Source organism: Lissotriton helveticus, chromosome 2_2, assembly GCF_964261635.1.
Source record: "Lissotriton helveticus chromosome 2_2, aLisHel1.1, whole genome shotgun sequence".
NCBI classification, from domain to species: Eukaryota; Metazoa; Chordata; class Amphibia; order Caudata; family Salamandridae; genus Lissotriton; species Lissotriton helveticus.
The window spans coordinates 213,710,161-213,723,215 of record NC_136060.1 but is presented as its reverse complement, the minus strand read 5'-3'; positions in this window follow the sequence as shown (position 1 = coordinate 213,723,215).

Below are 13,055 nucleotides of genomic sequence, written 5' to 3'. Positions count from 1 at the left end.
GCTGTACATTTCTTTGAGCATAAACATAACATCGCTCAACTGAAATATCTGGTACTGGAGATCATCGAAAAACGTGAGGGTAAGGACAATAATAAAGCGTTATTGCAACGTGAAATATACTGGATTTATCGACTTCAAGCCATGAAACCCTTCGGGCTCAATGATAGGACTGAATTTAGTTGCTTCATTTAACCCCTGTTCATAGTGGCCTTCTGATGCTTATTAGACTTTTTTGGTGTTGCCAATATTGATACTAAGTCACATTTCTTGTATTGTTTTTTTAATACCTGTCACGAGGTGCTCGAAACTTTATTGTATCACGCATTCATCCTGCACATTTTTTTCCTTTCCAACATGGCTGACGGTTTTTAGTCCAGTTTTTATGTTTACCACCCACGTGAGCCCTACTGAGCCTATCACGTCAGCTCGCTAATCTCACAGTCACATGACTTATATGTTGCGGTAACCAGCTCACAATTCACCCGCCTGTACGAGGTCCTGAAACTGACCACGATCGAGAATTGATTTACCAAGTAAGTTGGTCCTCGAACCGGTATATCACCGGTTCTCGAAATATTGGCGATGCGCCATGGCTGCGCGAGCGCCTGACATTAACATGATGTTTCAATTTTCCCTACAGCACTCTAGCTGTTTAATCTTCGGACATTCAGTTATGTAAGTCCGTTCACTTTACCGATCGTTACCCCACTGCATTACGCACTCGTTTCGCTTTTTTAAAGTTTTTTCACCTTTGGTCACCTCCTTCACGATAACACTCGACCCGCGAGCATGTGTTCACAACACAGAATGTTTTTCATTAATTTAAAATTGATGATAATGTTGACATGTTGATCATCATATGTTAGTTATGGCTATATCTTGTTCTGTTTTGACTTATAGAGCTCCTAGATAAAGGGCTTGGTAGCCCGAAATGCATCGGAGCATTCAAAGAATGTCATGGATATAATACCTTGTATAAATACTTTAAAATGATTCAAAACTTGAAAACGATATGACGGAAATATCACATACAAGTTAAACTGTAATGAATAAATGATACTATCCACACAGACTTGAGAGGAGTCTGTTGTTAAGAACCTAAGGTGTGCCCAAACCAGGGATGCATTCATAATCCATGTGTGCACACATTTTTCATCATGTAAAATGTGACGTCATCAGCAGTGCATTGCGGGGGCGCGAGTTATAGTAAGCTCAACTAACTATAAAGGCCAAAGTTCTCTGATTTTGTGCATGTGATATGTCTAACTAACTTTAACGCCCCTGCAACCTATGTTTTTTTTTATGAATTTCAAATGTTTTTTAAATGCTAATTACTAACTATAACGTCCCTGAAATCTATTGTTTTTCAGTGAATTTGTAAGGTTTTTCGAAATGCTAATTTCTAACTATTCCTACAGAGTTATGACATGTGCAGAAAGAGGAAGAAAATCAGAGAAAGAAGCAAGAGAAATGCAGAAAGATGCAACAGAAGTCCAGAAAGACGACGAAATGTGCAGAAAGAGGCAAGAGATATGCAGAAATAACCAACAGAGGTGCAGAAATAGGCAAGAGAGGTGCAAAAATAGGTAGGAAAGGTGCAGAAATTTAACAAGGGTGCAAAAAGAAGCAAGAGAGGTACAGAAAGAGGGAAGGGGTATAGAAAGAGGCAAGAGGGATGTAGACATTTGCAAAAGAGGGGCAGGAAAGAAGCAAGAGCAGTGTAGAAAGAACCAACAGAGATGCAAAAAGAGGCAAGAGGGGTGCAGAAAAAAGTAGGAGAGGTGCACAAAGACGCAAGACAAGTACAAAAGAGGCAGGATGGGTACAGAAAGAAGGAAGAGAAGTGCAAAAAGAAGCAACAGAGGTGCTGAAAGAGGCGCAAATGGTGTAGAAAGAGCAAGAGAAGTGCAGAAACAAGCAACAGAGGTACAGAAAGAGGCAAGAAAGGTACAGAAACAGGCAGGAAAGGTGCAGAAAGAGGAAACAGGGATACAGAAAAACACAAGATAGGTGCAGAAACAAGCAAGAGAGGTACAGAAAATGGTAAAAAAAGGCAGGAAGAGGCAAGAGGGATGGAAAAAGGAAAGAAGGGTGCAGAAAGAAGCTGGAGAGGTGCAAAAAGAAGCAAGAGAAGTAAAGAACGAAGGAAGACGAGTGCAGAACGAGACAGCAAGGGTGCAGAAAGAGACAACAGGGCTGCAGAAAGAAGCAAGAGAGGTGCAGAACGAGAAAAGAGATGCAAAATTAGGCAAGAGGGGAGCAGAAAGAGGCCAGTGAGGTACAGAAAGAGGCAACAGATGTGCAGAGAGACACAAGAGAACTGCAGAAACATGCAAGAGAATTACAGAAAGAGACAAGAGAATTGCTAAAAGAAGCAACAGCGGTGTGGAAAGAAGTAAGAGAAGTATATAAAGAGCCAAGTGAGGTACAGAAAGAGGCAAGAGAGGTGCAGAAATAAGCAGGTGATGTGCAAAAAGAGGGAACTGGGGTGCTGAAAGACGCAAGAGAAGTAGAGAAACAGGCAGGAAAGGTGCAGAAAGAGACAAGAAGTGTGCAGAAACAGGCAGGAAAGGTGCAGAAAGAGGGAACAGGCGTGCAGAAAGAATAAACCGAGGTGTAGAAAGAGAAAAAAGGGGTGCAAAAATAGGCTAGAGGGGTGCAGCAAGAAGCCAGTAAGGTGAAGAAAGAGGCAACAGAGGTGCGGAAAGAAGCAAGAGAGGTGTTGAAATAAGCAAGAGAAGTACAGAAAGAGGTAAGAGAATTGCTGAAAGAAGCAACAGAGGTGTGGAAAGAAGCAAGAGAAGTTCTTCATGAGATCAGTCACCTGGGAACGAGTCTGAGGCAGCGCACATTTTTCAGTTTCTATGGGTGTGTCATAAAGGTGACATTCTCATCCAATCCTTACCTCTCTGCAGAGATCACGTGTCAATTGTAATTACCATTCATTCATTCACGACATGCAAAGCTGCCAAAGGAAAATAAAGTGAGGTGTTTGTGTGATAGAGGATGATGAAGTGCAGATGTAAAGTAGAAGCTTAAAAGACAGCAATGGAGAGGAAAGTGATATGAAGGGAAGAATGAGCTACATTACTCATTTATCTATTACAAGATACAAATCAATGCTAACAAGCATTTGTAAAGCCAATGGGTCTTTCTTGTTTTAGGTTCATACACAAATTGTTATGATGATGAATGTGGTTGAAAAGAAAACAAAAACATGACTGAATCTGAGGACACGCTGTGTCAAACAGTCGCTTTTGATTACGTTTTATGCCACGCCCACAATTACCAATGCCACCCTTCTTGAAATAATTTGCACATGCTTACAATACAACACAATCCATACTTCTTAGGCACTACCCCTTTCAGAGACTTACCAAGTCCACTTAAAGTACTACACTGAGGACATTATATTGCTGCCTGCTCAATGTATCCTTAGGGCTACCTGGGGAGTCTGGTAATCTGTACAGGCAATTGCCAGGGGGAGAGTCGGTCCTGGGGAGCATACCGTCCTATCACTGTCAGGCCATCTCTTGCTGTCTCTGATGGGAGCGGGGGGGGCACTGTAAACAGCCCCACGTGGTATCTTTGTGGTGGGGGAGAGGACAAGGGTAGATGCAGCTTTGGAGCACTCTGTTGACATGATTCCTCCTCTCCTTTTACAGTGCAGGGCAGAGACATCAGACAAGCCACAGGGGGTGGAGCCAGCATTGTAGAGGGAAGGCCCAGCCCTATTCAGGTCCCAGGTGCAACTCCACCCTCCCATCTAGATGCAGATCTTTCTATTCACCACGGGCTGCCCCAGCCTGTCTCCTGGAATCCCCAGCCCTGTCACTCACAAACCCAGACAAGGAATACACAACTCAGCAGAGGCAGGCTCAAATCGTTAGGCAAGCAAATAAATGCTTTCTAAAAGTGGTATTTGCAAACATGTACTAAATTAGTCTGAGTTCAGGCATACTAAATTCGAATTTCTACCATGTTCCCTGAGTCAGTTAGAATTATAAGCATGTAATAATCGAATTGCCCATTCTGGCCTATGAGAACAGGTAGCCTTCAATAGTGAAAAACAAAAATGGCTGTAATTCACTTTTAGAACATGCTACACACATCAGAGCATGTTCTACCTTATACCTACAATGCACCCTGCCCTTGGGCCTGCCTACCATAGGGGTGTCTAATATGAAGCAAAGGGGAGGTTTTGGGACTGGCAAGTGGGTGCACTTGGCTAAGTCGACATGGCAGTGCTAGACTGCACATAGGCCCTGCAATGGCAGGCCTGAGACACACTTTACAAGCTGCTTCTGTGGGTGCACAACCAGTTCCTCCGCCCACCAGCATCATTTGATTTACAAGCCCTGAGCACACAAGGGGAACTGTACTAGGGGATGACAGGTAAATCAAATACCCAATCATGGAGTAACCAATCAGTACATTAATTTAACATAGGGAGCACTTGCACTGTGGCACTGATTAGCAGTGGCACAGTGCCCAAAGCATAAATCCAGCAAAAACATATCAAAACAGGGGAGGCAATTCATCAAAATGGAAGGGAGACTCACGCCAATGATGCCAGGTCTAACAGGAGCGGAGAGTCAAGAGAGCGGCTGCTCCCTCCAGAAGCTAGACGGGGACTCTCAAGACAGGAGCTGACCGGAGCGGGCCACTAGTTTTGAAAATTTTGCGAAAATTGTTCAACCGGAGCCAAAGATATTGAGAAAACAACAAACACTTTTCTTATGGAAACTAGGTCCTAACTATAACTGGGGGTGGGCGGAATTTGCGTAATTGCGTTACGCAAATCTCTGCAAAACGGTGAAAAATCTCCGCGAACACACGGAATTGCTTGTTCGCGATGCTTTTTTACTGTTCACAATCGCTGTTAGCGTGCTCGGGGGAAATATCTCGCGAACATGCATTTGAGAACGTGAACAAGTCGCGGAACAAATAATTTGGGGCAATTTTGCGTTCTCCACATAACGCGGAATTACCCAAATTCCGCAATTTACCTCCCAGGCCTAACTATAACTACCTACTGGCGACCGCCAGTAGGTGATATATATATATTTATTACCTATTGTGGGTCGTCAGTAGGTAATTATAGTTAGGACCTTCTTTATATTGAAAAAGCCTTTTTTCTTTTGGCAATATCTTTGGCGCCGTTTGACAAATCTTCGCCAAACTTTCAAATCTAATGACCCGCTCACTTCAGCTGCTGTTATAAAACGTTTCAGAAAAGGGGGTGGTGATGAACGGAGTGTCTGAATTAAGCAGACCACTCTTACCCAGTCCAAAGATCAGGGCTTGATCCATCACCGTTATTTATCTCACTGCCCCATCCCAGCTCAGAACCTGGCTATATGCAAATTAGTCTGTCCCTGGCCCAGTGCATCATGGGAACAGGGCAGACCAAACTACCAAGCCAATTCTTCACCAGAAAGGAGACAAGCTACCGGGGACCGGTTTCTGGCATTTCAGCCTCTTCGGCCCGGCTTGCTTGAATCCTGATGGAGCAGTGAGAAAGGGACTCATGTCTGAGTATACCCTGCCACACCTATAGTGGCCAAAAACGATTCAGAAAAGGGGGTGGTGATGAACAGAGTGTCTGAATTAAGCAGACCACTCTTACCCAGTCCAAAGATCAGGGCTTGATCCATCACCGTTATTTATCTCACTGCCCCATCCCAGCTCAGAACCTGGCTATATGCAAATTAGTCTGTCCCTGGCCCAGTGCATCATGGGAACAGGGCAGACCAAACTACCAAGCCAATTCTTCACCAGAAAGGAGACAAGCTACCGGGGACCGGTTTCTGGCATTTCAGCCTCTTCGGCCCGGCTTGCTTGAATCCTGATGGAGCAGTGAGAAAGGGACTCATGTCTGAGTATACCCTGCCACACCTATAGTGGCCAAAAACGATTCAGAAAAGGGGGTGGTGATGAACAGAGTGTCTGAATTAAGCAGACCACTCTTACCCAGTCCAAAGATCAGGGCTTGATCCATCATCGTTATTTATCTCACTGCCCCATCCCAGCTCAGAACCTGGCTATATGCAAATTAGTCTGTCCCTGGCCCAGTGCATCATGGGAACAGGGCAGAACAAACTACCAAGCCAATTCTTCACCAGAAAGGAGACAAGCTACCGGGGACCGGTTTCTGGCATTTCAGCCTCTTCGGCCCGGCTTGCTTGAATCCTGATGGAGCAGTGAGAAAGGGACTCATGTCTGAGTATACCCTGCCACACCTATAGTGGCCAAAAACGATACAGAAAAGGGGGTGGTGATGAACAGAGTGTCTGAATTAAGCAGACCACTCTTACCCAGTCCAAAGATCAGGGCTTGATCCATCACCGTTATTTATCTCACTGCCCCATCCCAGCTCAGAACCTGGCTATATGCAAATTAGTCTGTCCCTGGCCCAGTGCATCATGGGAACAGGGCAGACCAAACTACCAAGCCAATTCTTCACCAGAAAGGAGACAAGCTACCGGGGACCGGTTTCTGGCATTTCAGCCTCTTCGGCCCGGCTTGCTTGAATCCTGATGGAGCAGTGAGAAAGGGACTCATGTCTGAGTATACCCTGCCACACCTATAGTGGCCAAAAACGATTCAGAAAAGGGGGTGGTGATGAACAGAGTGTCTGAATTAAGCAGACCACTCTTACCCAGTCCAAAGATCAGGGCTTGATCCATCACCGTTATTTATCTCACTGCCCCATCCCAGCTCAGAACCTGGCTATATGCAAATTAGTCTGTCCCTGGCCCAGTGCATCATGGGAACAGGGCAGACCAAACTACCAAGCCAATTCTTCACCAGAAAGGAGACAAGCTACCGGGGACCGGTTTCTGGCATTTCAGCCTCTTCGTCCCGGCTTGCTTGAATCCTTGATGGAGCAGTGAGAAAGGGACTCATGTCTGAGTATACCCTGCCACACCTATAGTGGCCAAAAACGAATCAGAAAAGGGGGTGGTGATGAACAGAGTGTCTGAATTAAGCAGACCACTCTTACCCAGTCCAAAGATCAGGGCTTGATCCATCACCGTTATTTATCTCACTGCCCCATCCCAGCTCAGAACCTGGCTATATGCAAATTAGTCTGTCCCTGGCCCAGTGCATCATGGGAACAGGGACTGGGTGAGAGTACTCTGCTTAATTCAGAGACTCTGTCCATCACCACCCCTTGTTGTAAATATTTTTGTCCACCCTAAGCGTGGAAGGGTATACTCAGATGTGAGTCCCTTGCTCATTGCACCATCAGGATTCAAGCAAGCCGGGCCGAAGACGGCTGAAATGCCAGAAACCGGTCCCCGGAAGCTTGTTTCCTTCCCAGTGTAAGAATTGGCTTTTGTAGTCTGGTCTGCCCTGTTCCCATGATGCACTGGGCCAGGGACAGACTAATTTGCATACAGCCAGGTTCTGAAACTGGGATGGTGCAATGAGCTAAAAAACGGTGTTGGATCTAGCCCTGATCTCTTGACTGGGTGAGAGTACTCTGCTTAATTCAGAGACTCTGTCCATCACCACCCCTTGTTGTAAATATTTTTGTCCACCCTAAGCGTGGAAGGGTATACTCAGATGTGAGTCCCTTGCTCATTGCACCATCAGGATTCAAGCAAGCCGGGCCGAAGACGGCTGAAATGCCAGAAACCGGTCCCCGGAAGCTTGTTTCCTTCCCAGTGTAAGAATTGGCTTTTGTAGTCTGGTCTGCCCTGTTCCCATGATGCACTGGGCCAGGGACAGACTAATTTGCATACAGCCAGGTTCTGAAACTGGGATGGTGCAATGAGCTAAAAAACGGTGTTGGATCTAGCCCTGATCTCTTGACTGGGTGAGAGTACTCTGCTTAATTCAGAGACTCTGTCCATCACCACCCCTTGTTGTAAATATTTTTGTCCACCCTAAGCGTGGAAGGGTATACTCAGATGTGAGTCCCTTGCTCATTGCACCATCAGGATTCAAGCAAGCCGGGCCGAAGACGGCTGAAATGCCAGAAACCGGTCCCCGGAAGCTTGTTTCCTTCCCAGTGTAAGAATTGGCTTTTGTAGTCTGGTCTGCCCTGTTCCCATGATGCACTGGGCCAGGGACAGACTAATTTGCATACAGCCAGGTTCTGAAACTGGGATGGTGCAATGAGCTAAAAAACGGTGTTGGATCTAGCCCTGATCTCATGACTGGGTGAGAGTACTCTGCTTAATTCAGAGACTCTGTCCATCACCACCCCTTGTTGTAAATATTTTTGTCCACCCTAAGCGTGGAAGGGTATACTCAGATGTGAGTCCCTTGCTCATTGCACCATCAGGATTCAAGCAAGCCGGGCCGAAGACGGCTGAAATGCCAGAAACCGACCCCCGGAAGCTTGTTTCCCTCCCAGTGTAAGAATTGGCTTTTGTAGTCTGGTCTGCCCTGTTCCCATGATGCACTGGGCCAGGGACAGACTAATTTGCATACAGCCAGGTTCTGAAACTGGGATGGTGCAATGAGCTAAAAAACGGTGTTGGATCTAGCCCTGATCTCTTGACTGGGTGAGAGTACTCTGCTTAATTCAGAGACTCTGTCCATCACCACCCCTTGTTGTAAATATTTTTGTCCACCCTAAGCGTGGAAGGGTATACTCAGATGTGAGTCCCTTGCTCATTGCACCATCAGGATTCAAGCAAGCCGGGCCGAAGACGGCTGAAATGCCAGAAACCGGTCCCCGGAAGCTTGTTTCCTTCCCAGTGTAAGAATTGGCTTTTGTAGTCTGGTCTGCCCTGTTCCCATGATGCACTGGGCCAGGGACAGACTAATTTGCATACAGCCAGGTTCTGAAACTGGGATGGTGCAATGAGCTAAAAAACGGTGTTGGATCTAGCCCTGATCTCTTGACTGGGTGAGAGTACTCTGCTTAATTCAGAGACTCTGTCCATCACCACCCCTTGTTGTAAATATTTTTGTCCACCCTAAGCGTGGAAGGGTATACTCAGATGTGAGTCCCTTGCTCATTGCACCATCAGGATTCAAGCAAGCCGGGCCGAAGACGGCTGAAATGCCAGAAACCGGTCCCCGGAAGCTTGTTTCCTTCCCAGTGTAAGAATTGGCTTTTGTAGTCTGGTCTGCCCTGTTCCCATGATGCACTGGGCCAGGGACAGACTAATTTGCATACAGCCAGGTTCTGAAACTGGGATGGTGCAATGAGCTAAAAAACGGTGTTGGATCTAGCCCTGATCTCTTGACTGGGTGAGAGTACTCTGCTTAATTCAGAGACTCTGTCCATCACCACCCCTTGTTGTAAATGTTATAAAACGTTTGGCGTGATTCACCCCCCCGGGCTGTTAATGATATGTGGGGTGCCACGTGGGCCCCCCGCAGCCACAAGGACTGCCACCTCCCCAGGGTTTATAAAAAAATGAAAGTGTCAGGGGGCTGGACCCCCTCACACAGCTCAGGGGATCCCCACCTACCCAGGGACATTTTTTTAAATGTACTGTGGGGGGCTTAAGCTCCCCCACACCTCCCTTGTGCACACTTCAGCTAAATGCAAGGGCCTGTTGCGGACCTCCAGGGACCAACACCTCACTGGGGCTACTTACAACATGGGAGGGGGACCATGGGACACCCCTCATGGAGCCCTCCATGGCCCTGGGGACATCCACCCCCCAGGACAGGCACCAGCAATGTCCCGGAGTGCCCACCCCAGGGAGATTACAGTTTACTATCGCAAGATTGGAGCACTGCTCCGGCCATGCCATGGAAAACTTCTGCTTCGCATCCATGAAGCAAATAAGAATTGCTTTGGGCAAAGGGAGCTGCAAACTTTTTATAGAGCTAGTGAGATTGAAGTTTATAATCACATTAAAATTGATAGAGTTAGAAATAATATTAAAACATGTAAGTTAAATTTAAAAAGTGTATAGTGTAGTACATTGAACTTGTGCTTTTGTTTTGTGAATTTGCAATGGGTTGGCAAATCTGGAAAATATTTAAAAATAATATATGTATCTAAAATATATAACTTTGACTTTTGGGTTATAGGGTGGCTCTAACAAGAGCTGTTGTGTTTATTATGACTTCATTGCATCTACATTTAAGTCCGGATGTACAGCTTAAGGTTGTTGAGAAACACTCTGTTCCCTTTATTTGTGAAGTGAGCTCCATCACTTCTGTAGAAGTCATGCATATCAAAATGTAGATTGTTGTTATAGATGGAGCCCATCCTATGGATTCTGAGGTAAGCAGAAACAGCTTTACTAACATTCTATGCCTAGCCTCTCAATCTGTGGACAGCATTGATTTGACCACTTCAATTTCTGTCTTTGGCTTATATTAGAGTATACAAAGACAGTGTGAGGAAAAAGCGACATCAGATGTGAAAAGGTATCCTTCATTATCATTTCCATGTCTACCTCAGTCAATGTGCAATTTACACCAAAGTTCACAATCATGAGGTCAGGGGGTTGGAGATGGAAAAAGGTTTTAACCAAAGGCAGCAATTAGTGCCACTTTAATCTTCTCTGTGCAAACCATTTTAATAGCCACATTTTGCAAACATAGGTCTTTGTCTATACCTCTGTGTTCAGCATATCTTTTTCCCCAGAAAACATAGTTGTGTCCTACAATATATATACTGTTAGCATTTTGAAGGGATGAGTGGAATGCATAAAAAAACTTCTGTAGCTGAGTATGTCAGTTGGTACAATGAGAGATAGCTAAAATGAAGGTTAAGATGCTGTTTTTGAACAAGCAGATAACTGATTGGCTGTTCATAAACATTGTGTACTCAAAATAGTATGATCTTACTTTGTAAAAAATGCATCTTTCTAATTGGTTATAGTAAAAACGTTGAAAGGTACAGTAACAGGATAAGTTAGTATTTGCAATACTCAATCACACCTGCTATTTGCATTTGTAAGCTAGGGTGCTGAATTTGAAAATATGGTGAACTTGTGACCTGCAAGTGCAGTTGAATGTTGCAGAAACTGTTACTATGGAAACAAGGATTAAGCAGAATGGGGGAAGAGTTAAAGCTTAACTGTGGTTTTAAAATATGAAATGCTAACTTATGTATAAGTGATATGCTAATAAAGTAAGTTTTCCCAAATCAGTAGTATGTTTAGAAGTAGTCTGATGTTAAGAAATAGTACTAGTATTGTTGGAAATAGGTTTTTGAACTCTGAAGGGTTCTCAGCTCCATCACAACGCATCAAGCGGCACCGCGAAGGAGTAGCAATCCAGTAAATTAGAGAACCAGTTTGGGTACTTTTAGAAGAGTCTAGTACAGGGTTAATATGTCTAAGCAATATAAATGGGTTTCAGAATTTGAAATAATGAAGGAAGCATTTTGATGTGTTAGTTACATTCAGTTGTGTGTAGAAAGAGAGGAAAAGTTTGCCATTACTGGTTTTACCTTGTTGAGAGTGGTGCATCACATTTATTGTGTGAAAAAGAAAATCTTTCATATTTCATATTCTGCAATTCTATTCGAGAGGTAAGTTACAAATGTGTAAGATGTACTATGTATTGTGTAGTAGCGCTTTAGTCTTTGTAGTGACATTTTTAAAGCAATATTTATAAAGTTTGCAGTCTATTAAAGAAGTGGGATTTTTGAAATATGTCACCAAATATATGAAAGTGTATTGTAGTTTGTTTTATTGTACAGAAATGAAGATTGAAATAATTTGTGCATAGTAATGTGTAATGGGAAAGACACAGATACTTGCATGCATACGTTTAGAAATATGGTTAGACTTATATAACTGATATGGGAAGGATTGCTGATTTAAATTTGGGATGGCCCAACATTCTGAGCAAAAAAGTATGTCTCTGCTTGTACATGTATTCTCACATGTTATTCATCTGAAGATGCTAGAAGAGTGAAATAGAGGTATACTTCTATTTGTGTGTTTCTTTTATGTATGGTGCCACTAGCAAAAGGCACAGACACATGCTGCACGCTTTCAAGAACATGGTGAGACTTAGAACAGTAACATGGGAAGGATTGCTATTTTAAATTTGGTAGATCCAACAATATGTGAAGTCAGTGAAAAATGAAGGTGCAGCAGAAAAGTAAGCTGTATGACATGTTGGCAGAAGTTTTAGTTATTAAGGTACTTTGTATAGGCCGTATAAATGTCTGTATTATCTTGAAATGGAAAGTGCAGTGTGTCAAGTTTTAAGGTGTGCATGGTCTTGCGAGTAAGGTATGTCTATACTTGTACATGTATTCTCACATGTTATGCATCTGAAAATGCTATATATCTGAATCCCAGGCATACAACTATTTGTATATTTTTTTATGTATAATGATAGTAGCAAAAGGCACAGACACATGCTTTCAGGAACATGGTAGGACTTACAACACTAAGGGCCAGATGTAGGTAAATCTCATTTACCGATTCTTAAATACCGAATTTTACCGATTCGGTATTCATGAATCGGTAAATGAGATGTAGGAAAAAATTCGGTATTTATTACCGAATCGGTAAAATTTGGAATCGGGCTTTCGGAATTTACCGAATCTGTATTTACCGAATCGGTATTTACCGAATCGGTATTTCCCATTCATTATAGAAATGAATGGGAAATACCGATTCGGTAAATACCGATTCGGTAAATACCGATTCGGTAAATTCCGAATCGGAAAGCACGCAAAAGTGAAACTTAAGAAAACAGCCAATCAGGTGCTACCACACTCCCCCTCCCTACCAGGAAGTGGCTACACAGGCAGCTGCAACTAATTAGAAGCTTCTGGAGAGGCAGTTGGAGCAGAGAGATTGGGAGCAGCAGCAGAAAGAGTTTGTGCAGTTTAAAACCTGTAAAATGGCAACCAGCAAAGACACAGAGCAGACAGAGAGGAAGAGAAAGCTGAAATTCAGCAGCATGGAGCTACAGGTCCTTGTGGAGGAGGTGGTGAAGGTGCACCACAAACTGTTTGGCAGGCAGTCCCTCACTGTGGCAGAATTTGCCAAAAGGAAGATTTGGCTAGATATCCTCGACAAAGTGAATGCTGTGGGATTGACCACCAGAGTCACAGAGGATTTGAAAAAGAGGTTCTATGACCTGAGGAGCCTCACAAAAAAAAA